Here is a 26,011-nt window from a genome sequence, read left to right as displayed (position 1 = left end):
AAAGTACTCTGATAGTTCCTCCCAGTGTTTGCTAATTTGGCAGCACTGGAGCTGCTCGTCAGAAGCACAGAGAAACCTCAGCCGAGCGCGGCGACTGCAGTGCTGTGGGAACAAGTGATGCACACAGCACTACACAGGTAGAGGGTTTTAATCTGCAAGCATGCCTGTCATTAATTTTGAGGGCTTTTGGAACCTTGGTAGCTCAGCTAAGAGAGGGGAGATAAGCCAAGCAATTATGTGGAGCAGCTCTATTTGGTGAAGCAAGTCTCCTGGGATTAGCAGGGGCTCATGAGGCAGGGTAGTGATTTCTGCATCGCAGTGCCAAGTCTGACTGATCCTTCAGCTGGGAGGAAATGCTGTGCTCCCTGAGGAATCAACAAACTCTCTGGATGTTTACCCAAGCTGGTAAACCAAACAGAAACCATCAGTGTGCTGCTGGGTAAATCCCTGGTGTGCCAGTGTCTTAAGAGCTGTGCAGTTCTGATCACCACCCCTCAAAGGCAGTGGAGGGCCAGGGAAGGGCCAGAGAAAAGTCACTCACCGATTTCTGTCTTTGCCACAAAGCAGAGATGACTTATTACAGAAATTGCAGATGTCTTATATTGTCAGAAATGGGGTGGGGAAGGGGAGTAGGGAGTGATCCTTCATGGTTCTTGTGTTTGCTGAATTGATTCAAAGCAGGCAGAGAGGAGGCACTCTGTCAAGCAGCAGTTACCACGTGAAACTCATTGCCACAGGGTGTTATGGATAGCAGAAGTCTAAACAGATTGAAAAATCGATGGAGGACAGATAAGTTCTTATTAAAAGTGATGGCCTGGATGCAACCCCTGGATCAGGAGATCTTTAACAATTGCACAGGGTGTAAGAAGGGAAAAGACTGCCTGTACTCTACTTCACTGCTTTTCCTCCCCCTTTGCCACCCCCTTTCTTTCCCCCCCCCCCGTTCTGGCTATGACTGAAGAACAGACAGAGCTAGACCTTTGCTCTTATGATATGGCTATTTTTATAGTTCAAAACTAGAAAGGAAACCAGCTACACTGCAGTGCAGGGAACTAGTTTTGCACACAGAAATGAAGAGAATTAAAAGCCAAATGCCTAAAAGTGTATGTGTGTTATAAATTGCCTCTGTAGCCTGCTTTCTTCGCTAAAATTCTGATTTAACAGGAAGCTGAGCTTGTTAAGGAAGCTGTAAGCCACTACAATGTTTTGAATTATTTTTCACACTTTCTCTGCTTGGTGCTACAGTCGGTCAAGTCACCTGATAATGCCCCTAATGAGCTGACTTGGGTGTTTTAACTCGAGCAGTGACACCTTGGGCTGGAAGCTGAGGAGGGCTGCCCTCCGCAGAAAGGACTGGGGAGCACGACAGGGAGGGGAGAAGGAGAAAGTTGGGAAGGAGGCTGAAGAGGAGGGAAGATATTAAAATCTCTTATATATGCACAAAAGCAGGGAAGTGTAATAGAGAGCGGGGCTTATGGTCGTGACTGCAGCGGCAGCAGTCAGGTGGTATTTGGGAGGTGAAGAAAGCAGTTTTACATTTTGCTAGACGACTGTACTGTAATACAGCAGTGCCTCCTGGCAGGGAAAGCAATGTAATGTAAAGCAACACCGCGTGGAAGAGCAGTTGGAGAGCTGTCAGAAGCTGAGTAGCTTGGAATGCTTCCATGTGAACCTGGAGCAGGGAGCCTGCTGCAGCGTGGCATTCCCTGCCCCGGGAGGAGCGGCTGCAGCGCAGGCGTCAATCGCCACCTCCCAACAATGCGGCTCCGCTCTCCGGAGGAGGCTTTTCTGAGCGAAATAGGGAGAGTTTCTTTCTTTTCTTGGGAGATTTCTCAGCCCTTCTGAGCTCGTGTGAGCTTCTGAGCGCTGGGGCAGATGAGTTTGTACCTGTGGGCTGTCGGTGCCTGGCACACCTGAGCACTCCAGGGCACAAGGCTGCCAGGGGGGTGGCAAAGGGAGCTCTCCAGAGTGGGCTGCAGGAAAGCTGCTGGGTCTGATCTCATGGGGCAAACTAGGACAAAATTACTTTTCCTTTTCCCTTTTTTTTTTTTAACAGTTTATATTTCCAGAGGGCTTTGGTGCAGAGCATTGGCTTTTATTCCAGTTTTTAGATTTTGGATATACTCAGCAATCTTAATTGTGATTTTTAAACCTCCCGTCCTCTCCCTGCCCCAGCATTTTTCTTCCCTTCAAATTCTCTGCCTCACTCTATATATTGCTATTATAAATTGCTTGGAATGATGGAGCCTCTGGATGCTATTAACAAGTAATTGGTAGAAAAACTTGTTTAAACATCACAACCCCACATTATTTTTTAAATTGCCCTTTGAGGTGGCTGAAGTGTTACTGAAAGATTAGTTTTCCCTAATACTGAACATGGAACTTCATTAGTGAAGGGAAACAGTGTTCTTACTAGACTATTTCTGAGGTATCGAGTCATCTTTCTTTTAAATAAGGGATGTGCAGTTTTATTCCCCCTGTTTGCTTCTTCCTCCACACCAGCAAAATGAATGTTTACAACAAGGAGCAAAGAGGGTTTAGTGGTTTTATCCCTTCCACGCATCCAGACTTTCCTTTTTCAAACACCTGTAAGAATGGACCAGCAATACTGGTAAAATGATCTAGGGAGATTCTCCCAGTGTCCAAGCTACACATGTGACAGTTGTCCAGCGTGATGCAGGCCCGGGGCACTGTGTCTAATACAGTGCTCCTTGTCCTGTTGTAATCACATCAGTCACATTACTGGATGAGTAACCTGTGGTCATAGGTGAGCTTGAACAGCATCTTTCAGCATTCACAACCCAGCAGCTACACACATGGTGCACCTCACCTGGCTCAAACTGCTGTGGGATTGGCTGAAGGGCCTCGGGTCTTGCTCAAAATGTAACTGAGGTGTGTTCTGTCGGTGGCAATGAGTCACTGTTAGCCCACCATTGGGTCATCAGGTGACACTGGCATTTATGGCACATGCTGGACACTGTTGGGCAGACATCCTCACTGGATGATGGCTCCTGACTCTAGGAACAAGTGTTTCACACTGCTTTGGTGTTCATGCAGCCACAGGATTTTTTATTCCTCTGTAGGTGCACACACATTATTCCAACAATGAGCTCCTGGCTGGGTCTTGTCCCTACTGAAGTGTTTGCTCTGAGGAAGTGCCCTGGCCCTGCCAGGGGCTGTGCAGGCACAGCTGGGCTGCCCAGGGCTCAGCCCTGCCAGGCCAAAGCAAAGGCTTCATTTCAGGTTTCCTAAGCCTGACAGGCAGCCAGGTCTGTGCTGGCAATTAAAGTGTGAATTTTATAAATGGAAGTGCTATCTTGGGAAGGAATAAACAAATAAGGAACTTAGTGCAGAAGTGGTTTGGGAAATGCCATGGATTGTGAAGACAAATGTGAATTTGGAAGTAGAATGGGAGGGTTTCACGAAAACCCGTTTCTTCTGCACTTTTCACATAACATTGTGTTTGATCAGGTCTGCCTTCTGTTTCTCTGCAGTCTTCCTGATAGCAAATTAAGCTTTATCTTTTTAATCTGGCATGTGTATTAAGATTTTTTTTTGGGGGGGGGGGAGGAAAAGATATTTCTCAAATTTCAATTGCTAAACACAATGTGGGCAGATGCAATCACAGCCTCTCAGTACGTACACCAAGAAAAGGGAAGCAGAATTTGTATTGTAGGAAGTGGAACCTCTTGCTTTTGTTGGTTTTAGTAATCTTGGTTGAGAATTTGTGGGTTATTGTGCAAAAGTCAAATGCATTGTAGATGTAATGGCTAAACGCTACTGCATTGGATGATCTTTTTAATAACAATAATATGGAAGAGAAACTTGAAGTTACAATAGCTGCCTTAAACAATTTTCATAGATCTTGTGAACTTAGGTCTGTCTTTATTTAGGCACTGCTTGTTCTCTGCCAAAGGTTTAAGGGAAGACAGAACGCTCAGTGGCAGAAAGTCTGTCCCTGACCACGAGGAACAAGAGTTTGTTTTGACAGAGGCAGCTGCTTTTGCAGGGAGACCTTCAGGCCATTTTTGCATAATTTTTTTTTTAATTATTATTTAATGCAATAAAGGATTTCAGCTGAGAGAACAATGAAAGTCCAAGAAATTTGGGATGCTTGTTTTCCTTCTCTAAGCTGGTGAATAAGAAACTAGATCTCATGGGAAACTCTAGATTTTCAAGGAATAGGCAATGAGAATTCAGTTTTAAATCATTAGCTACAGCTCACTCCTCTTTATAAAAGAGTTTGTTTTAAATGTTAGACATGTTTGGACTTAAATGCTTAATATGCTCGATACAAAAATGATGTAAAAAATTCTCCATGGATTTTTGACTTTTCAGGCACTATGATTCAAATGGGACAAAAAGAAATTGCCTAATAAAAGTCATTGACTTTTTATTAAAATAATAAAAGGAGGGAAAATGACAGCTGGATAAATACATGTGAAATGGAATAAATGTTTCAGCTGGAGATAGTGCAGCTCTGGTTAGCAGAACATAATACCAAATTGAGGGCAGACTATATTTAGTTGCAAATCAATATGGTTAGTAGTTACCAGCCACTGATCATCCTTTATGAAAATAACTAGTCTTAATGTAAAACAAGATTAAAATTGGTAGCTTTCAATTACTTTTATTTAAATCCAGTCTTCCTCTACCGTTGGACACTATCTGAATGAATAAATAAATAAATAAATAACAGCACATTTAGCTGCTGGCATGGCATTGCCATGGCTTTCCCTGTATTTGCTATGATGTGATCCACAGATAAGGGAACTCCTTCTGTGTGTTCATATATTAAGGCATTCATGTGACAGTTGGTCTCCTTTTTTCCCTCCCCTTCCTCTCTCTCATCTCCGTTGCCCTCCCCCAAAATGGGGGCAAGTGAATTTTGAATTTGTCATGTTTTACATACATCTCAAGGTGTGTGACACTGAAGGTATCTCTGAGCATAAGTGCACCTGGCCTCCTATTTTCCTGCCATCTGTATTGTTGATAGAAAATGCAAGAGAGGCCTAAAAGAGGTTTTCCTTATTTTACTCCTGGCCACATGTTTGGCACTGCAACTTTGAACATTAAAATTAATTATGGCCTTAGAGACAGACAGTCCAACAGTGAAATAGCTAGTAATTTATTTGAACTCTGAAATTCCACTGGTTAAAGTTGTGTAAAACTTTCCAATAGTTTATTTATATATTATTTTAGAGAAAAAACACCTTAATTATGAGTCTGGTTCCTCAATAAAAAAAGGTAGCTATCTGGGTAATCACTGCTATGCGCTAGATCACTAATTTTCTTCTTAATGACAGTAGGATTTCTGCCCTTTTCCCCCATAAAACTTCTTCAATTATATAACGAATGTGTTTGATTTACGGGGACACTCTCTAGGATTTTTTGCCCCAAGACAGGCACGTCATGAAATAGCTGGAGGTTGGTGCAGAACCTCTGTTGGATTAAAGGCTTGCAAGTACTGACAGGAGTGGGAGTTGAGCATTTGGATGGAGGCCTGTACAGCGGCGCGTGGACAGCTCTGTTCTCAGCTACTCCCACTCCAGTGGGTTGGTTTGTTTTGCTCTCACCTAGAAATTCAGCTTTTTGGAGTCTTCAAAGAAACTGCATGTGCTGCTGTCTCCCCAGGGGAACACACAGCCCTGGGGATGCAGGGAGGTTGCTCATAAGAAAGCCTGGTTTACCCAAAGTCTGAACAATTTTTCCTTGTGGAAGAATGGAAGTGAATGATTGCACTCCTGTACTAAATGTGGGGATTTTTAAAAATGGCTTCTTAAATAATTGTTTGTGCAGTAGGTGTGTCACTAAGTATCAAGGTTCCTGGAAGTGCCCATTCTGTATGTGGCACAGTTATGAAATACAGCTGGGCCTCCCTTTGTCTGCTGGGGACACAGAGCTGCTCTGGTGACTTGGTTTCAAGTTGCCTGAGAAGGAGGGGACAGTCTGTCTGTGTTGTAAGATCTCAGGACAGATGTGTGAAGCCCAGTGCTCTCCCCAGCCTGGCTGCCCACTGGCCAAAGGTCACTGACACTGTGGCTGGCAAAGAGTAAAGGAAAGGTAAAGATGCTAAATCTTGGTTATGGGAGGCTGTTCAACATTTAAACTCCTGGTGTCTGAGAAATGGGGTGGCATTTGCAACAGATGTTTGCCTGGTAATCAGGGACACAGCACAAGAAATAGTTGGCTAAAGACTAAGAGTTCACTGGGCAGTTAATGCTGATTTTTATGGCTATGGACTTGAGACCTCCTGAAAATGAGAAATGTCAGTAGTAAGAAGGATATATGTTTGTAGGGGTAGATGGATTTGGGGTCTTTGAGGTCCTGCTCATTTGTTTGAGAATGAAGTATGATGGAATGGCCTCATTCTGGATTTATTTGAACAGAAATGGCCAGTGAGATGAACAGATGACTGGGATGTAGAGTATGTGGAGTATGTGAGAATTCCCTTTTGCTTCCAGCTTGCACTGATGAGTTGGGTTCATTGAACCCTCTGTGTCACCCAGCCCTCGAGGGGTTATAAAGCAGAGGTGGGATGAAGAAGTTCTACCTACACCACTTGAGAAGAACATTTAGCTTGGCACTGCCTTCACCCCCAATGGCTGATTGTGGTGTCTGGAGCTATTTTCTGTAGGGATGAGCAGATAAACCTGATGTGAGCTCAAACTTGGAAATCTGAATAAATTAACCAATGGAATAACTTATGGATGTGGTAGATTCCTCATAAATGAGACTTTTCATCAAGATTGGTGCATGAATTCTCACTCATGTACTCTCCTAAAACCTGTTGCAAGAATTGTTCTCTGGAAAATGAAGATAACTGTGCTACTAAGGAGGAGTACGAGAGGAGATCCCACAGGGCCCTGTGGTGCTCCACCTCAGAGCCCATGTGTCCTGCTCAGCAGCTTCTCACGTCCATCGGTGCCCCAGTTCCCTGACCTGTACTATGAGATGCCTTTCATGACAAGGGTGGCATCAGGGCAGTTCTTCATGCTGAAGAATACCTTTGTATTGTGATGCAGAGCTCTAGCTCACACCAGGTAGCTCTTTTCTTTGTACTATCTGTGCCAGTCATGAAGAGATGACACAAAAAAATGTCACTAATGTGTTTGCTGCCATAAGAATTTTCTTATTAGCACTTTGAGGTGCTCAGGCCAGTAGCAAAAGCATCCTCCTAGGTATGCATCCTGCAGGGCTCAGTGATGAATTAGGCTGGAATTGCCAAGGGGTGTCTCTTTCTGCACTGACTTGGAGATGAATGAGGCTCGCTCTCCTTTGTCCTTCCTTCATCCTGCTTTAGCCATACCTGCCTAGTGCCCTGTCAGCATTTTCTGCTTGGGAATGGCTGGGTGGGCTTTGCTTTCTTAGCTGTGCATCGTTTTTTTACCGTGGTTTTCAGCGTGTCTATTTGGCATAAATCAGGATTTGGTGGTAGTAAGTGCAGAGGAGGGAAAGAAAAGAATCCTTGGAGCGCTCCGTTCACTCTCTGCTGGCAGTGCCCCCTTCCCTCTCGGGGGAGGTCTCTGCTCGTGCCTGGGCTGGTTCAGCCCCCGGAGCACAACTGCGGGGCAGCCGCGGGTCGCTGCGTGTCCCCGAGTCATGTGGCCGAGGGGCCGCAGGCTGGAGAGCTGCTCCCCCCGAGCCAGGAGTTACAGGATCCCGCCGGGGGCAGCTCCAGCTGGTATGCACTGGTACTAATATAATCCCGCAGGACCGTATCCATGAGACACAAGTGTGACATGGGAGGTATTTAAGGAGACACACCTGTTCTAGGCACGGGCCTGGGTATTGCATGCCTTGGAAATGGAGGGGTTTTGGTGGAGCAGGAAAGACTCTTGTTTTATCCACAGGAGGGCTTTGCTTTCTTCTTTCTCCCCAGTTTCACATTATTTCATAATTTCCTAATATCGTGCAGTCCTGTGGCCCCTTAGCACTGGGCTGTTTCAAAGGCCAGGCTGGCATTTGCATTTGAACTTTTTTTACCTTAGTGTGTGATTCCAGAGTGATTAGCAGGAGAGAACAGCTTCTGGTCTGAGTGATGGTTTGGGTGTAACTGCTCCCAAGAAAGGGCAGAGAATTCGGGGAATGTCATCTATGTGTGGGGTTGGGTTTTTCAGTCCTTTAGATAATTTAGATTTTATGTTGTGTTTACCTGTATTTTTATTATATGGCCTCTGTCTTGCAATTTGGAGCAGTAAATCACATAAAAGTCACACCATCTTACAGATTTTGAACAAAAATATTTTATCCCTTCGGTTTGAAATCTGAGCGTCTTTTCCCTCTCTTCTTCCCATCTGTCCCCTGTCCCAAAAATTGTTGTGAAACAGCTACTCTCCATAACAAGAAGCAAGCAAATGCAAAATAAATCTCATGGTTGCATAGTATAAAGAAAATAACTTGCTTAGATTTTTATCTGTCTCTTAAAGTAAATCTGACACTTGTTTGGCAGAAGATAATTTTTTTTTTGCCATTGAAAAGAGGATGTATTAAGATGAAGGCCAAAAAATGGTAGGGTCTGTCATATGACTTGATTCCATCTGTCTGTCTTGTCTTTCAAGTAGAATGGAATTTTTCTCTCAAACTTCATGTGCTTTTTTTTTTGATGTTAATGTGAAATCTCCTAGTTTGCCTTGGTCTTGTTCCACATGGCCCTTCTTTCCGTGGATTCCTGCTCTTGGTGAGGTGTTAAGTGCCTGTTAGTTTGGGACAGCTTCCAGGATTGGGGCTGAGATTTCTCCTATACCTGACAGATTGTTGTGTAAAAATAGTAGCAACTGGACAGTTTTTTCCTCCCATCTTTATTTTAAATGATGTTTGCCAGTAAACATCCAGTCTGCCAGTTGTTTGTAGAACTAATGTAATGGCTGGTGGAAATAAGGAAGAGGGAGGAGAGGAATGTTTTACTCTAAGACCTGGTTAGTTTGGGCAGTTTAGCATTTAGGGGAGAAGGGGGTTATTCTCTTCTGTAACAGCTCTGCATTTAGAGTGGGGTGGACTGGAATAACCAGTCCCTGAGGGGTCAACAGATTCTCCTCAGAAATTAAAGGTTTTGGGCAGGGGAGAAGATCCTGGGCATGGAGTCCCCTCAGCTCCAGCCTCACCTGGCTCATGGGGTCATTGACCCTTATGGCAAGGGGATATAAAAATGGATCTTTTAACCCCTAACCTGAAGGATGGCTGCAGTGCAGGAAGAGCCTCCTCACTGCCTGGGTAAGCAGAGGTGCTCACCAAAACCCATGTCCTCTTTAGAACCTGTGTGCTGGTGTGCAGTTTGACCAGATCTAAAGCCTCAAATTGTTCTCCTCCCATGTGGGCAGACACATTTTCGTAAATGTGAATGTAAAAATACCTTTGATTGTGCTACTAAGAAGCAGAACATCTTGTAAAGGTTGAACATCCTCCCCATCTGGCTGTAGTGCATCCCAGGCTGGCTTTGTCCCTCTGCACATCACCACGATTTGCTGCACAGCCAAAGGTATCCCTGCTAACTGGTGATGGTGGGCTCTCTCCCACCCCTGTCCCTACTAGATTCTCCCAGAGTTAACAGATTTCCAATAAAAAACTGAAGAGATTTATTCTGGGTTGTTTGGGTGGGTTTTTTTGGTTTGGGGGTTTTTTGGTTTTCTTTTTTTTTTGGGGGGGGTGGTAGTGGTATGGTTTAGGGGGCTTTTTTTGTTCCTTAACTGCACCCTGCAAAATGTCCTGGCTGAGTTGTTTCCAAATACTGGCATCTCCAGGGAAGGGGTTATAAATTGCTAATTTAAAGCCTGCAACAGGATAATTAACTAACCAGTTTGATGTAAATGGCTTAATGGGGCTTTACTAGACCCTTTGAACTTAAAAGTAGCACTAAAAAGTAAACTGTAAATACCTTCAAGGAAAGTACTGGCATGTTTGAATGTGAGGCTGCTTGGCTGTAAGGAGCGAGTCTGCTCGACTTGCCAGGATTCCAGTGGCCTGTGTGACAGCAAAACATGCCAAGGGGTGAGGGGACCAACCAGGCACCCTTTGGGGAAGCCTCTGCAACCACCCTGGTTCTTCAGGAAGCACACACACACTCTGATATATCAGGCTTTCAAACCTGCCCTGCCTGCTTTGGAAAATTTAAATCACAACCTCAGTTTAAATGCAACTGTAATGCATTTCATCAGGATTGAAGGAAAAAAAAACAACAAAAAAACCAAAACCCCGAGGGGGAGGCAGCCACTAGAGTCCACCCTAATTTCCCTGCAGTTCTGTTTGCATTAAGGTCTTTTGGCAAGTCCAGGCAGAAACACTTATTACACTTTGTTTCAGAAGACCTCGTTACCCACTGAATCTGCTGAGACAACGTACCACAGCCCTGCAGCAGCTTCCAGTTCCTGATGCATTTGGGGGACTTTTGGGAGAACCTCTAAACTGTCATTCTTGCTGGGCTGTTACAGAGTTCCAAGGGAGGAAGTCAACAACAATTAAACATGTAGAAATGAAGATCGTTACAAAGTGGAAGTATCTTGTGTAGTTAGGCATTGATCTATGCTGACTGTGGAAACTGGGGTGCTGGAGAGGAGAATTTCAGGCCGAAATGCAGGCAGGAACATTCCCTTCTGTTTGTCCCTCTGTGGGAGAGAAGCCTCCTCCTGGTCCCAGTGGTGCTCTGCTCCACCTCCTCACTGGGTGTGCACCATGCAGTGCCAGAAACAATTCCGAGAACTTTTTCCTCATTGTTCCTCTGTCTTACCACCATCTTTCACCTATTGCCAGCAGCCTCCCTGGATACTGGAGGATGTTTTGGAGGTTGAAGCACAATCCTCTGTTGCTGCTGTGACCTCTGACACTGGGGATTTGGCTTTACAGCCAGCTTTGCTGGAGAGTGTTCCCGATCCTTGGCTGTGCTTTGCCGCCTGCTCTGTTGTGCTGCCCCTGAAGAGGCTGAGCCAGAACAGGGCTGATGCAGGAAGAGGACAAGACCTGACCCTTTTGGTTGTGGCCCTGACTTGGATGCCCTAAAACAGATCATGATGCCTCATCCTTTGTAATGGTGGCTCTATTTCTCTGTGGTTTGTTTGGGGACTTTTTTTCCAGCTGGGAAAATAATGGGAAATAATGTATCATTGGCAGTGTCAGTGCTGGCCTTAAAAAAGAGCAGCATGAAAGCACTGAAATCTGTTGTGGAGGGCAACGATGCAGAAGTGCTACATCTTATTTTAAAAGCCATGTCTGCCTGAGGATTCAGCCCATGCTGTAATAGTTCAGGTGTCTGCTGAATGTAGAGATCAAAATGCTCTACTGTGGCCTTTAGAAGAGGAGGTAATAACATGGCACTCTGCTCTTACATGCTGACTGAAGCAGTTGGCACCATGGCACTACCTGCTTGCTGTGTGTGGGTGGGAGCACAGCACAAGTTAATTTGGGGTTGATTGTGTTGGCAGGGATCTGCCAGAAGAGTTTGCCTAGCTGCCCGTGCTATGCTGTAGTTGTTAATGCTTTACTTTTATAAGCACTAACCTAGATCACATTTAAAAAAATTCAAAACACCTACATTATTAGAGAGAGAGATACCTGCAAGCAGAAGAGCTCTGCACACAGGCAGTGTTGGTGGCAGGAGACTCCCTTCAAGGAACACCTCAACACTTTAGTGTGCCAGCTTTGCTATCTTGGCATCTGACTGGGAAATGCAAATACTTAGTCTTAATCCATCATTCCCACACGCTGACATGTATCCAAGGGGAACTTCTGTGAATGTTGTTGTTATTTCCATCTAATTTCAGCCACTGCTTTGCTTCCCAGCACCTCCCCACTATGTGTCTGAGAGCAGTGTCTTCCAGGCCTTTTATGCCAGATCTTTTGGATTTGTTTCCCTCGTGGGGGGGCAAGAAGGCCTCAGTGTGTGTGTCTTTATCAGAGATCTGGGCAGGGGCATCGAGGGCACCCTCAGTAAGGTGACAGATGGCATCAGGTTGGGTGGGAGTGTTGATCTGCTGGAGGGCAGGAAGGCTCTGCAGAGGGCTCTGGACAGGCTGGATCGATGGGCCGACTGTGTGAGGGTCAACAAGGTTGAAAGGAGGCTGTAGCCAAGGGGGGTCGGCCTCTTCTCCGGAGTAACAAGCAGTAGGACAAGAGGAAATGGCCTCAGGTTGCACCAGGGAAGGTGTAGGTTGGGGAAGTTAGGGAAAATTCTTGGTGGAAAGGGTCAATCAAGCATTGGAACAGGCTGCCCAAGGAAGGGGTGGAATGGCCATCCCTGGAGGTATTCAAAGGTGTAGATGTGGCACCTGGGGACATGGTTTAGTGGTGGACTGGGCAGTGCTGGGTTGATGGCTGGACTCCATCCTAAAGGTCTTCTCCAGCCTAAATGATTCTGTGGTTCTGTGTGCAGCACAGGAACAAACCCTGTGACTGGAGCAGTTGGGGTTGTTTTTACAGGACTCTTCTCTTTCTAATCCCCCTCCAACAAACCCTTTCACAGATTTTTAGATTCCTCACTAAATTCTTTAAATAATATGATCAATTAAAAACCAAATGAAAAAAAAGCCTTCTCACGCTTCCCAGGAAAATAAAATTAAGTTAAAGAAAAAGTGGATTGCAGTAACCAACCAGTCTTTCACGTGAGAGGTGGTCAGAGTTGCAACTCCTTTCTGTTGTTCTGATGTACTTTACATATCCTCTAATAACCATACTTTTGTCTTTTATAATGAAAGTTTTACACAAATAATAAAAATTACGTATCATAGAGGGAAGAAATCATACGAATTATGAAGAAAGCTTGTATGACTAAGAATTTCTACTCTGCCATTCATCCCACTGAAAGACCCAAATTCATCGGTCATTTTTGGGCACCTCAGCAAGTTTCAGCACAAACAGGTATTAGTCCTGTCTGAAGCTTTGCCTGTCTCTCACTGATCTAGTAGGATCTGGGGGAAAGAAGTTACATTTGCAAGATGGCAAACCTGAATTTATTTTCTCAGCAATTTCACTATTTGTTATGAATAACTGTCTTTAAAAAACCCCACAATAATCCCCCTTCTAGCACACCTCTGGTTTTGAAACCCACCAAACCTGACATCTATATTTGGGTTGTTGGCTCAAGAATAACAGGGAAAATGTGAGTAGTAGAGCCTGGGCCAGGGCTCTTGACTCTGACTACTGCTAGAGAAAGAACAAATGATGTGTAATGGTGCTTTCCTGACCTTTCCTCTGTTTTTAGAAACATGAAAAAATTCATCTGTGCTTTTTTTTCTGGCTGTTGCAAATAATAGAAAATTGTGAGAAAATTAGAACATAATGAAGACAAATTTTAAAGTGGTGTCTGCTGCAGGTCCTGGGTGTGTTCTCTGAATTGCCTCCTGCTTAGGGAGCAGCTGAAAAATCCAAGTCCTTTTCCAACACGTCAAAACCATCTTTTCCAAAGGATTCAGTGGCTGTGCCAAAGCCCCTTGCCTATTTGTAAGCAAATGCACACTACTGGGACTGTCTCTGCTGGAGTCAGCTTTTGCACATGCAGCTGGCTCTATTAAATCAATTTGATGAATTACTATATACTTTTTAATTTTTCTACGGGCAGGTCCCTGCTATTTCTTGCCTGCACAAGATTAAACGAGCTTTTACATTACATACCCTGTTATAAGACTTTGATTGTGTGGGATGGGTCTGTGTCTGCTCCTGGAAGGGTCTGGGGATTTGGGATTATTGTCGGGCTTCTTACATGAGGTAACAGAGAAAAAAGGTGTGTGAAAGCCTTGTCAGCATCTGCGATGGAGGATATCTTCGGATAAGAAGGATGCCACTTATTCAGGTTCTTTACAAGAGTTGACTTGTTTGGTTTGGGATTTTAAGGTGGTTTTCCTGCTGTTAAAATATACTCTTTGAGTGAGGTCCCTGCCAAGAAACTGCCCGGAGAAAGGACTAGATTAACCCTGGATGGGCTGATGTGGTGGTCAGAGAAAGCTGGATGGCATCAGAACATCCCTCTGTCTGATGTGGCTGATGAGCCTCAGGATCTGTGTTTTCAAGCACCTGCACTGTGGCATAACAATGCCACAATTTATGGAGTCCCTCTCTGTGACAGAACTGCATGTGGCTGAATAATGAGCAGCCACGGGGCAGGGGCTGGAAGCAGCTGGATACTGGGTACAGGTGTTTGGGAATGCACCGTGCCAAGAGGGAGGCTTTAGTCCAAACGCTGAACGTATTTTCTGCATCCCCTGGGTGTCTCTTGGTGCTGTCATATGAGAGGGCTCTGCTGGAAGTGGTAAGGATGGAAGAATTTTACTTTTTCCTTCCACTCCAAGGAGTGTTATCAAGGTTTGTTGTGGCTGCTAGCAGTAGTTTGTACATGTATTACTCCTTGGGCCAGATGCTGATCCTATTTATGTAGCTATAAAACTGCCGTGTTGTTTCATCTGTGTTAGAGAGGTTTCAGCCTCTCTGGCTGTTTTGGGTTTTATGTTTTGGTTCTGTTTGGTTTTTTGTTGTTTTTTTTTTCTTTAACCGCTTTCCTTGCTGAGAGGGGAGAGCTCTGTGGGAAGTGATCCAGCAAACTTTTAAAGTAACCTATTAGTGTGGGTTTGTTGTTTTGTTGGTTTTGTTTGTTTTTTGTTTTTTTTAACTCTTGCTCAAGCTTTTAAATATGTGAATTGTCTCTGTGAATTCTGAGTGCCTCTGAAACCTGCCAGCCAAGCCTAAATCTCGCAGGAGGTGTGGCCACATTTGTGTTCTCAGAGCTCTCTGGCACAGACACCTGGTACACCTGTGTCTCCTGCTGGTTTCAGTACTGTCACAACTTCACCCCTCATGCCTGTTTCTCTGGTACCTCCTGTTTTTCCCAAGGTTATCTTCTAAAAATAGAATCTGCTCCAGATTTTCACTCCCCCACACCCATCTTGAGAAGAATAATTACCAATGAGATGGTTTTAATAATGCTGAAAGAAGGAGGGTTGTGCATTCTGCTTTGCTCTTTGAGGCTTTTTTTTTCCTGACAGGAAAAAAATGCACAAATTTCCTTGTAATTTCCTTAGGTGACAAATGTAAAGTGAGTAGTTTTTTAAATAGTTAAGCTTGAGTATTTAAACATCTGATAAATCATGGGTTATCTGAAGAATAACATTGTAAATGTTTTGGCACTAACAGAATTCCATGCAAAGGTCTCAATCTGAGTATAAAATCTTGTAGTTTCCTTTACTGTTTTTAGACTGGTGGAGGTAACTGTTCACCTGTCCAGAAACCAAAGCCATGATCAACCCAGGTGAGCAGAGATGCTCTGGATGACACTGTTATCTGTCAGCACATGATACAGCAGCCAGAAATGCAAACATTTAGAGAGTTTTTAAGCCAGAAAAAAACCCCTCTAAAATGAAAGAAATAACTGAATGAAAGCATGTAAGGGTTTGAGTGGATGATGCTGACTTTACTGTCCTCTAAACTATGTCTGCAGCAGCCCAGAGCTCATTGCCAAGAGAAATTAAAGAGGTGTCTCTGTGTGCTGTGTGATGTAACTGGTGAGCAGGTGCTCTGGTGAAGGGTTCCCTGTGTCTGATAAGTGCCTACAGATAGAAATGCTCTGTGAAGGAATCACTGCTGGCACACTGACACATGCTGGCAAATTAAACTGTGTTTGGTGGAAGGATAAGAATCTACTACAGCTCTTTAAAATCACCCTCATCGTGATCACCTCGTGATAAAACATTAATTTCTCCAGTGTGAGTGTAAGCATAGCACATTTCCCAGATGATCTCTTAAAATAAAATCAGATTGGTGCCTGAGTGGACCAAGTCAGCACAGCCAGTCAGTGTCCAGTGTTACTGCCCAGGGCTCAGGATGAAATGGGAATGGCGATGGTGCCTCAGGTTTTACAGCTGCCTCTGTGCCCGACTCTGACAATTATTTATTACCACTAATATTGTGCTTTGTAAACTCTTACAGTGCTTTATGAAGTAAGACATGTTTTCTATTTTAAAGATCTTATAATCTTGTGGGCTGATAAGGGGTGCAGATTATCCCTTGGATGTTCATAAATAGCATTAGCACTAAGAGTTTTATTAGCGCTGGGTCCTTTCAAGCCTGGGGCTCTTTCTTTTTCTTAGCAACACATCCCTAGTCAGGTGCTGAAATAAGGATTTTGACACCGTGATGTTCCAGGCTGGCACAGTGTGGGCATTCTTTTGTTTTGCTTGTAGTGAAAGAGCAAAACCCAAGCAGAGTCCCAGTGCACTGGCTGTTGCTCTGCATGGGTTTAATCCACAGCCTTTGCTCGCCTCTCTGAGACTGCAGATCTGGAGTTTGGGGGATGGCAGCAGAGAGCAGGCTCGGGAGGTTTGTGTGTGTGTTCTTGCGCGTGTTTTAAATAAACAAACAATGGAACAGCAACTCCAACAAATTGTGAGTGGTGCTAATTTGTTATAGTGCTGTCTTGCCTTCTGGCAGTGTTGATTTAGGAGAAGCTGAGCAGACTGGAACGGATGCAGGGAGCTGCCGGTTCTCTTGCTCTGGGATGTGTACATGGTTCAGTGTAAAATGCTTCTAGGGGTCCTGTCCTGAGGAGCTTTCAGATTACAGGGTAAAGCACATACATAGGCTTCCAATCCCCTTTTCAAAACCAAATCTTGGCCCAAAGTACCTTACCCTCTGTCTTGCTCCTCCTCTTCCACTTCTTTAAAATGAAGAGATGTTTCAAGTCTTAATTCATGACAAAAGCCTATAATTTGTGTGTTTTGAGAACTGCCAGAAAATCCTTGACCTTGACAAGAACAGTGTGTAGGGAAGGGAAGGAGGAAGATCCTGTGCTTTGGACTGTAGCAAAGTTTTCAACACCCCATGACCTTGCTGGGCTGCCTTTCATAATGTGCCTGGGGCTGTAGTCCCCTGAGAAGCTCTCTGGCAGAGAGGGCTGGCCAAACACACCCGAGTATGTGCAGCTCTGCACCACTGTTGTGAGGGCTGCAGGATAAAGCTGGCAGGATGGGAGCCAGGCATATGGTGAGAGAGATGCCATTTTGGTCCAAGATGGTTACTACCCTGCACCCCTCAGTGTTAACTCCTGCAAGCTGGTGGTATTAGCAGTACTCTGGATGCAGGTGCTCCTGTGCAGATTGCTTCTCTCTGCAGAAAAGTTTGCTGAGTCCACACAAGAAATAAAAATAAGAGGATCTTTATCAAACCCTTGCTCTAACAATTCATGTAACTAAGGAGCCTGAGTCACAGTGGATGGTCCCAGCTCCTGCCTCATCCCTGTCCTGGAGATCCCTGCCCAGCTGCAGGGACAGTGGAAAGGGTCGTGCATTTGCTCCAGTACCACTGCATTTCACAACCTGCTATCAGCTTGTACCTGTGGTGACTCAGAGCCCTAAAGTGCTGCAACCCGGAGGGTGCTGTAGGACAGTGTGGGCTGGAGAAGGGTCATTGGACATTCCTTCTCTCCGTGCTGTGTGTGCCCCCAGAGCAATGCTCAGCGTGAGGCTGCCACCCCGTGCCAACTGCCCTACCCTACTGAAGGACAGGGCCCAAGCCTAACACTCTCTAGGATTATCTGGGAGGTAGCAACAATCCTTTAGTCATGTCCTAAGTTCTTGCATTGTAAAGGGACAATTCTGTACCTCAAGGCTCAAAGGTAGCTGGGAAGCAGAAAGTTTGCATACCAAAGGGGTCTTAACTGGTGGATGGGTGGAAGAGATCCTTCCTCCTGTGTGGGCTGAGCTGCTCCACTCAATCTATGGGTATTCTAGTGCAATAAGGAGTAAATAAATAAATAAAATAGATTAGCATCAGACAGCGGAGCTGCCTTTACTACTTGCAGTGCAGGTACAACTGAAACGGAGCTTTCTGGGTTGTTGCAGGACTGCAGAAGAGCCCAGTGGCTGTTGCTGGTCATTAGCTGGTCACAAGCTTCTGAAGCTTTTATTTGTTTTGTGCCACTGCCGTGTTCCTGAGATCAACTGTGCTCTGCAGATATGCAGGAATTTTTAGTGCCTGGCTCTGCCTGACAAGATCTGCAATGTCCGTGCCTCTCCTCTTCTCCTCCCACTAGAGGTTTGGGTAATCTTAGGCTCCTTCATGTCAGCAGTGAAAATAAATTAATATACAAGTGCTCTGTTTAGGAATTGGCAGGAAGCTTCATTTCTGACTGCAGTGGGATGTTCTAACAGTAGGAAACACCTTTGGTTTAAGCAGTTCTCTGCTAATCTCTGCCCTAGAGGGGAAATACAACTATGGAGAAGAGCTCTTGCTTCACAGAAGCAAAAAAATCTGCATTTGAGCTGCTGTTCAAGATGTACCTTTATGCAGCATTTGGCCTTTGTTAAACTGGGTACTGCTGGTATTGCTGAGGGTTTTGCAGAGTTGTGATGCTGGCAGATGCAGCCACAAGTATGTTGCTCCTATGCAGTGCAGAGTGTGATCTTCTGGGGAGGGGGAGCTCCGAATCCCTGGGGCTCTGGCCCATTATGCTTAAAGCTGCAGGGTAGTTAAATGTGGGTTGGCCTGTTCATGCTGGCACTGGCTGTTCAGACTAGTTCAGCAAATGCTCTTGGCTCAGCACAGCCCAGGTCAGTAAGCAAACAGTTGCTTACATTTCACTTCTTCATTGTATTGACAAGATTTGAAAATCTTCAGTCTATAGCAGTCAAAACAGGGTGATCTGAATACAAAAGACCTGTTAGTTCAGTGTGACAGGGATTTAGTTATAGAATTGTGGGGATAAGTATGCAGGTGGGAATGGTGGGAACACTGACCTGGGCCTGAGCTGAGCCCAGCCCAGCAGATGTCCAGGAAGAATGACCTCTCTTATATTCAGTGTCCTTTTCATGAGGACAGTTTCTGTTTCCCAGGCCAGTGTCCTCCTTTATGTTCTCTCTCATCCAACTACATTAATTATTGTAGGTCTTTTTCATTTGGCCTTTTATCTTTTAAGGTTGATAATCAATATTCTTCTCACTTTCTAAATGTAAGATTTCTGTCTTTGGCAGCACAGCTGGAGACAGGCAGCCGTCAATGTGAAAAGAGCTATGCAGATGTTTTACTTCACTCTGAGGGTCTAAAAACCTATGTTAAATCCCTGCCAGGCTGCAGGCTTTTTTCTGTACTGTTTTTTGGGGGTTTTGTTTGATGGGTTTCACTGGAGCAGTTTCAACACTTGTAGAGAGGGACCTGTGCTTAGCATCTACCCTCAGACTGCCCTCCATGATAATCCTGCTGGAGCTGATTACGGGAAGTCTGTGGGAAGGAGGATACACACTGCAGAAGATACAATCAGCTTGTCAAACTTAGGGTGTCTGTCAGATGTGCCTTTCCCTGATGTGGAAAAGATGATGTTGCTTTTTCCTTTGGGCATGGGAGGGTGGAATTTTAGATCTTAAGTTTTGCGACTCTGGTACAAGCTGCAGTTCACCAGGAATCAACTTGATCTCCAGTCTCTAAGAACGTAGATTATATTATCAGTGAATAATTATGATTATACATAGGAGAGGGTATACAGTATCTTCTTCTCCCATCTTGCACCAAAGTATCCAGCCTGGCTCAATGCCATACCATCTCAAGTCTTGGGAAGGGGCACAGGGAAATGGGGACAACACAGAGGATCAGCATTTAAGAGTTTCTTCCGTTGCCTGTACTGTGTGGGAATGAGACCACGAAGCTCTGGCACCAGGCTATTCCTGTCATAGAGGCATTTCTAAATGGTGATGATATTTAGTTGCCTGAATTTCTGGGCATAATGAAGCTGGTGCAGACATCCTGGAATCTGCTGGGTTTGGATACATATGGACTGGTCCCCCTGAAGCTCAGTGACATTGGGAGTCCTGAGTGGAGGCGGCCAGAGTCAAAAAGAAACTTGCAGAGTCCTCCTGCTCTGCTGCCGTTGCAGTTCAGCAGTTGTGGGGAGATGGGTGGAGGGGAGGTTGTTCTGGTAGTTACATATTTAAGGCAGGTGGCCGTTTTAAAATGTACGTTTCAATTTTGATTGCAGTTTTTTAATTGCATTTAACAGCGTCCCTGCTGGTTCTCCATTCTGCATCCGTGCAGCCACGTTCTATTGATGGCCTGTTGTGATTTCAATGGAACATCATGGGATGTACCTGGCACGTCGGGCAGCACTGGATGGAGGTGCCTTTAGCCCAATGTACCTGGCATGGTAAGCGGCAACCAAGTGGTTAATCTGCATTCTACTGCTCGTAGTCTCAGCTTGTGTAGCAAGGTGTTCCTGCTTTGCTGCAGCCTTGCACTGACTGGAAATCACTTTGCTCTCCTAATGTTAGTGCTTTCATGCACGCAGGGCCCCTACCCTTTCCACCCATGGAGACCCCCCTTCCCTGGGAAGTTTGCCATGCAGTAGAGAAGGGCTTAGCCACGTCAGGCTCTCCTTGTTATTCTAGAACATGAGAGAAGGGACTGGGAAATCGTCTGACTCTTCTTCTTCTCTCCTTTTTGGGCCAGGAGCTGGTAGCAGTTGAGCAGGTATTGCCCACGTACCAAATGTTGCCGCACAGAGGTACCAAACAGGTGCTTGTGCCCACGAGCAAAGCTGGATCTGCGGGAGCCGCCTCAGGGAGCCGGGAGGGCAGTTCTGCCTGGCACTAATTGGAATGTAATGAACTAAAGCAGGGCCACTTTAAGTTTGGTGATGTGGCATCCTCTGCAAAATTAGCCTCCATTTTCCTTCTCCTTTCCATGTTCACACCTGCAAAATCAGCTGCACATCCTGCTCTGTCCTGCATGTTGCTTTCTCTCCCCTCCCCGGCTCTGCAGCCGTGTCCCCGGGTCACTTGACATGTTGGTCTAAGCTATTTTGAAGTTCAAAATATTTGTGTGAGAAAAACAAGGGTGCTGCATCCTGTTTTCTGCTTAAGCCCAGTTCACAGAACTTTTGCTGCTCCACTGCCAATGATGAAAATGCATGTTCTTGCTTCTGCTTCTGAATTCTGTTGTCTGTCTGCTCGCAGGGGCTGGGGATAGGGACACATTTGTGCTAACACAGTTCCAAGCATTACTCCCTGTGCTTCTGCCGTTCTGGAATGTGAATACCTTTAAAAGTCATGGGCTAATGACCTGCCAACTGCAGCTCCTGGGGGGCAGGTTAGCGGCCATGAACCACCCACTTCACTGATACCTCGGGACAGTCCTGGAAATAGGTTCTGTTGGGATGTGGGAGAGGAAGATCAGATGGGCCAGTGAGGAACAGGAAAACTCTTTCCAGTGGGGTTGTCAAGTGCTCAAAAGAAGTTGGTTCATCCGGAACTGAAGGGTGCAGAAGTCATTGGTTTCAGTTTCACTCAGTTCCAGGAGCAGCTGGACACAGCATTTTTAATGTCAGAAACTGGTGGGAGAGAGCAATGTAGGAAACAGTGGATTTAATTCTGTCTTGTTCTTCCCCATGCTCACCACTGCAGTGTCTGCTCAGTGCAGCACAACTGCTTGGGAAGGTGGAGAACTAAGGAAGCAGGCCACTACCTCGTCCTAGGTCTGTTATAACATGCACAGTAGGCTGACGCTTTAACAGCATCTCATTTGCTATATCACATCTAATCTGTTTGTTGGTTTTTATCTGCAGTACTGTTAGTTCACTGCTCAGGTGCTCGGTGTCTAGCCTTCTCATCCATCCACAAATCCTCTACGTGAAATGAGTGGTTCCTTAGATCTGTTTTTGATTGATTCTTTGCTTCACTGGTGTTGCTGCTTAAAAGGTAAACAATATTCATGTGCTGCAATCTATAACTCAGAGATGAAATCAAATATCATCTCCTGCCAGAAGTTGCTAAGATAACACATTTACCATTCATTCAGCAATTACTTTTAGGAGGAGATTTAGTGATATTAAAGAGAATCAAATCTGTAGTGAATATGTAGATTTTATACTGTTTAAAGGGGTGAAGTGATTTCTCTTCTCCTCTACTTTAGCAAATTAATTTTCTGTGATGTCCAGAATCTTTGTGGAAATTGAGAGAAATTTAAATTTTCCCCGCTGTGTAGTGAGAGCAGCACAGCTCCTGGAGCAGCCTGTGTGTTCTGCACACCCTTCCTGCCCTCAGGGTGCCAGAGTGCCCGAGGCTGGGCACAGCAGCAGGCAGGCACCCAGCTCCTGGGGCAGCATTGCTTAGGAAGACACTGCCGGTGCTCAGCTTGCGAAGCTTTGTTTGCTGTGTGGCATCTGCTTGCAGCATCACTGCATTCTGTGATTTGTGCCCTGTATCTCTCATGTCTTTGCATGTGCTGTGTCTCGGTGTCGTGGATATGGTGGAGGCAGTGGAGAGCCTCAGTCTTGCTTCACTCCCTCCTTGCACGGCAGTATCTGAGCAGGTTCACTGCTCTGAAAACTGTGTCTTGAATGCCAAGGAATCAACCTGAATGTGGGAAAAGACCATCACTGATGCTCTTTGTCCAGAGCCTTCTGTGATCATGTTTTAAATGCAAAGGAGTGAAATTTTGCACACCACATTCAGTGATTAAAAACTGGGGCCCCAGTGAGATCATCTATGTATTCTTGAGGTCTGGGGTTTGGTTTATTTACTAGAAATGCATCTAAACCTTTTGTGAGCCAGGGCTCCTCTTAGCTGGGAGTATGTCTTATCTGTCTTTTTGCAGGAAACAGGAAAGGAAGGGTTATTAAAAATGATATTGAGATAGAAGAAACATAAACCCACTGTGATTTTTCAGCACTTTGGGGGTTGTGGTGATGTTATTCAAAGGTAAGGGTTTGTTAAGAGACAGTCTCTGCAAACTCATGGATAGCAAGGCCTTTGTAAGGGCTGCACCTGCCATTTGTTTGGTTAGATCTGCCAACTTTTATATGGGATTTAACCTCGGAGTTGTCCTTGGTCCCATGCTTTCAGCTAGAAGTGAGATCCTGGGAATGCCATAAGTTAAGGAATAATGCCTGCTTGTCTTTTGCTAACACCTTTTCCAACACACCTCTCTTCCTCCACCTCTGAAATGCATCAGTGCTAAGGAAGGGTTTGTGAATGGTCAGCTCTGGAAAATATCTGGAATGATTTGGTTTTGTTCAGGACTGCACAAGATGCACAAGGCAGGTTGCTCTCAAGCTTTTGTCAGCAAAGGGATGTCAGTCAAAGGAGTGTTCCCTGAGCCATATTGCTGTCCTGGGGGGCAGTTCTGACAGAAATTCAAACATGGTGCTCTAAGCTTGGCTGAAGGCTTTGCTGCCTTGTTTCATTACATTCATTTTGTTGGGGTTGCTAAACCCATGTTACCCTTCAGCTAACCAATTCAAATTTGATAAGCAGTGTTACAGTGCTCACACCTGACCACTGCTTTTAAAATCTACTAAAGGTAATAAGCTATCTCTTACCTATGTCCTACTGAACATGAATAGTTCTGTAAGATTTGACATGTGAGATAAATAGAGGTAATTTAAACAAGTTGTACTATGCTAATTTTTATGCTGCAGAACATACTGAAGCTTAATAATAACATTATCTTCCTCATGAAGGTCAGTAAAAAGCAGAATTACAATTCTACCTGATTCCAGGGCTTTCCCTGCAGGCTCATTACCTGGTTTCAATATCATTTAAGGCAGAAAGAAAGAACAAGAAAAAAAAAGTACAACTCTAAAAATATTTTGCATTAGTAGCTGCAGTGGGCCTTGACTCTTTGCAAAGGCTTAGACAACTCATATACAGAGATTTCTAGGCCTCTGCTTCAAGTGCCACATGAATGGGAAATAAGATCACTTTTACTTGAGTAACATACTCCTTTTTTAAATTTTATATTTTATTAGCTTGTTTAGGCAAAAAATATTGGCTGTGCTGTTTCCCTTCCTTTCCCATCCCTTCCTTTCCCATGTTTGTCCTTTATGGAACACTTAAAAATCATATCCAGGGATTTTGTGTGTTACATGCATGAAAAAGCCCCGTTATGTTTGTAGTGAAAGAGTACAGCACCAGGCTGTCTCTGCCTATCCTGAGCAGGATGCATTTATATAGAGAGAATGCTGTGTTTTGTTGCAAGCCTGTCCTTCCCTATCCATGTATCTCAGTGACCCAGGAGTTAAGGGCTTTTACTGGCCTGGTTAGATAAAAGTGGGTATTTGGTGCCTCTGTTGTTGCTTCTTCCTCTTAATCAGCAATTCTGGAAGCAAGCCACCAGACCCAGCCACGCTGCCTGCGTGCTGCAGCTCTGATGTAACTAATTACATCAAAACTTGTTTTTAAAGTGCTCAGCAGTGCTCAGTGTCAGTAATCCCTGTCCTGTCACGTTTTTGTGATGCTGCAGGGTGACTTTCTAGGACAGAAACACTATAGGTGGAGACAAGCACCACGGCAAGCCGGGATTTCCTGCTTTTGGCTGCCACCCTTGCTAAAGCCAGTGACCTCTGGGAACACCAGTTGTGTCACAAAGGCACAGTGGTGAATCCACCAAGGTCCTCTTGGGTTCCCATCTGTTGCTGAAACAATATAGAGCAGGAAAGCAGAGCAGCCTCTGTAGCCATGGGTCAGGGGGACGAGCCAGAGGGATCTGTGTGGATGCTGAATTCGGTGCAGCTGCACTCAAGAGCCACAAAATTCTACCAAAAGCATCAGCAAGTACCAGGCTGACCAGCAAACCAAGGGAAGAGCCCTGTCCTGAGAAAAAAGGGAGGCACCTGCTTGGCAGATCTGTTTGTAAAAATATCAGGGTAGTCAGGCAACAACACTGGAGGAAAAATTGCATTTGTTTACTTTTTGATAGCTTTTTTCATAAGGCAAAATCTTTTTGTTGCGCAGAAAAGGATGATGTAAATTTACCACCTTTCTGATAATGAAATCTTTATTTTTATCATCAGTTAGTAAGAATCAGGTTTGAAGGAAGTAGTTTTTAACACTGACAGCATCACTCTTTTTCTTGTGTATATATGCTTGGCACAAGGGAAGATAATGCAGTCTGATGCTTCATCATTTGAACTCTGATTGGACAGAATGTGTTAATGGGTCTCACAGACAATAAAAACATTAACTGATGATGATTTTATGAGAAAATTTAAGCTCTTCATTTCTCTGTACTTATGACCTCCTCCTTCTTCAGTAGGAGAAATGCTTCAAATAATATGATGAATTGGGAAGGGAAGGAAGTGGAAGGCTAAATGTGGCTATTGTATGTTTGGTATTTAATTCCTACATTTGAACCTCAGAAACAATTTTGAACCAACTTTAACAGATAAATGTCCATTACAAGAAGCAGTTGGCACTTCAAACAAAAAAAAATCAAGAAAAAAAAAATCTTAAATTGGTCTTGGATCCCTGAATGCAGACCCAGATTTAAATTCTGGCATTTAGGTTTTGTGATATCTCCCAAATGTACAATTGCAGTTGGTTCTGATATGCCTCAAGCAAGGTGTTTCCTACAGTCCATACTACTGGAAAAGCCAATATAAACATCTAACCTAAAATGCAACATGACTACTGTTTGTGGAATACATACATGAAGGCAACCACTATTTTCCTCTCTTTCCAGTATTTCAGGGTAGAAAGACTGTGAGATATGATGTTTTCAGTTTTAAAAAATTCCTTCAAAACTAAAGAAAGAACAAAATCAGCTTAAGAAAACTCTCAGATTTGTGAAGACATTTGGTGGCACTTAGCTAGCTCAGCATCCTGAATTTCAGCCAGTTGAGGGGTGATTCTAGCCCTTCATGTCAATGGATTGGGATATGGACATTGCCAGGGGGGTGGTTTTTAAAGCAGCTTTTCATACTCTTAAGGAGGCTTCCCATTCACACCTCCATGTGATTAATTCCATCTTCAATGGATTTAGTTGCTACATGTCATTTTTCTCAATCCCAGAGCAGCTGGGTGTTATAAGTTTTCAACGTGTAAGAGCCAAGAAACAAACTACATGTTAAAGCAGAGAAGCTGCAGCTTATGCTAATTATTTTACATGCTCAGATATGCAAATGACAGTGAAGTAGATGTTTCTTTTCTCTTCCTCTTTTTCTCACTCCTCATCCTCCCTTCAAAACTGTGTCAGGAGAGGGATCAGCTTTCCCCCATTCCTAACCATTGCTTTCATGCTGGTGCCTTTTGAATAGTAGCTCCAGCCAGCAACCATT

The 26,011-nt window shown here is 44.5% G+C and overlaps 1 protein-coding gene and 1 long non-coding RNA gene across 2 annotated transcripts in view; one reads left to right on the top strand and one right to left on the bottom strand.

Annotated features, from left to right (window-relative positions):
• The window catches only part of LOC127470390 (uncharacterized), a 155,186-nt gene that overhangs the window by 26,059 nt on the left and 103,116 nt on the right, over window positions 1-26,011 (bottom strand). The window lies entirely within an intron of this gene.
• HIC2 (HIC ZBTB transcriptional repressor 2) overlaps window positions 1-26,011 on the top strand; it is a 71,879-nt gene that overhangs the window by 43,809 nt on the left and 2,059 nt on the right. The window contains exon 2 of the mRNA XM_051785840.1: window positions 19,961-20,104. The gene's annotated coding sequence lies outside the window, so the exon portion shown is untranslated. The remainder of the gene's footprint in view (window positions 1-19,960; window positions 20,105-26,011) is intronic.

The sequence above is a fragment of the Manacus candei genome, unplaced genomic scaffold (assembly GCF_025592945.1).
Source record: "Manacus candei isolate 608988 ecotype Guabito, Panama unplaced genomic scaffold, ASM2559294v1 h1tg000020l, whole genome shotgun sequence".
Taxonomy (NCBI): domain Eukaryota; kingdom Metazoa; phylum Chordata; class Aves; order Passeriformes; family Pipridae; genus Manacus; species Manacus candei.
Note: the sequence above shows the minus strand (reverse complement) of the source record. Positions and strands in the feature narration are given on the sequence as shown.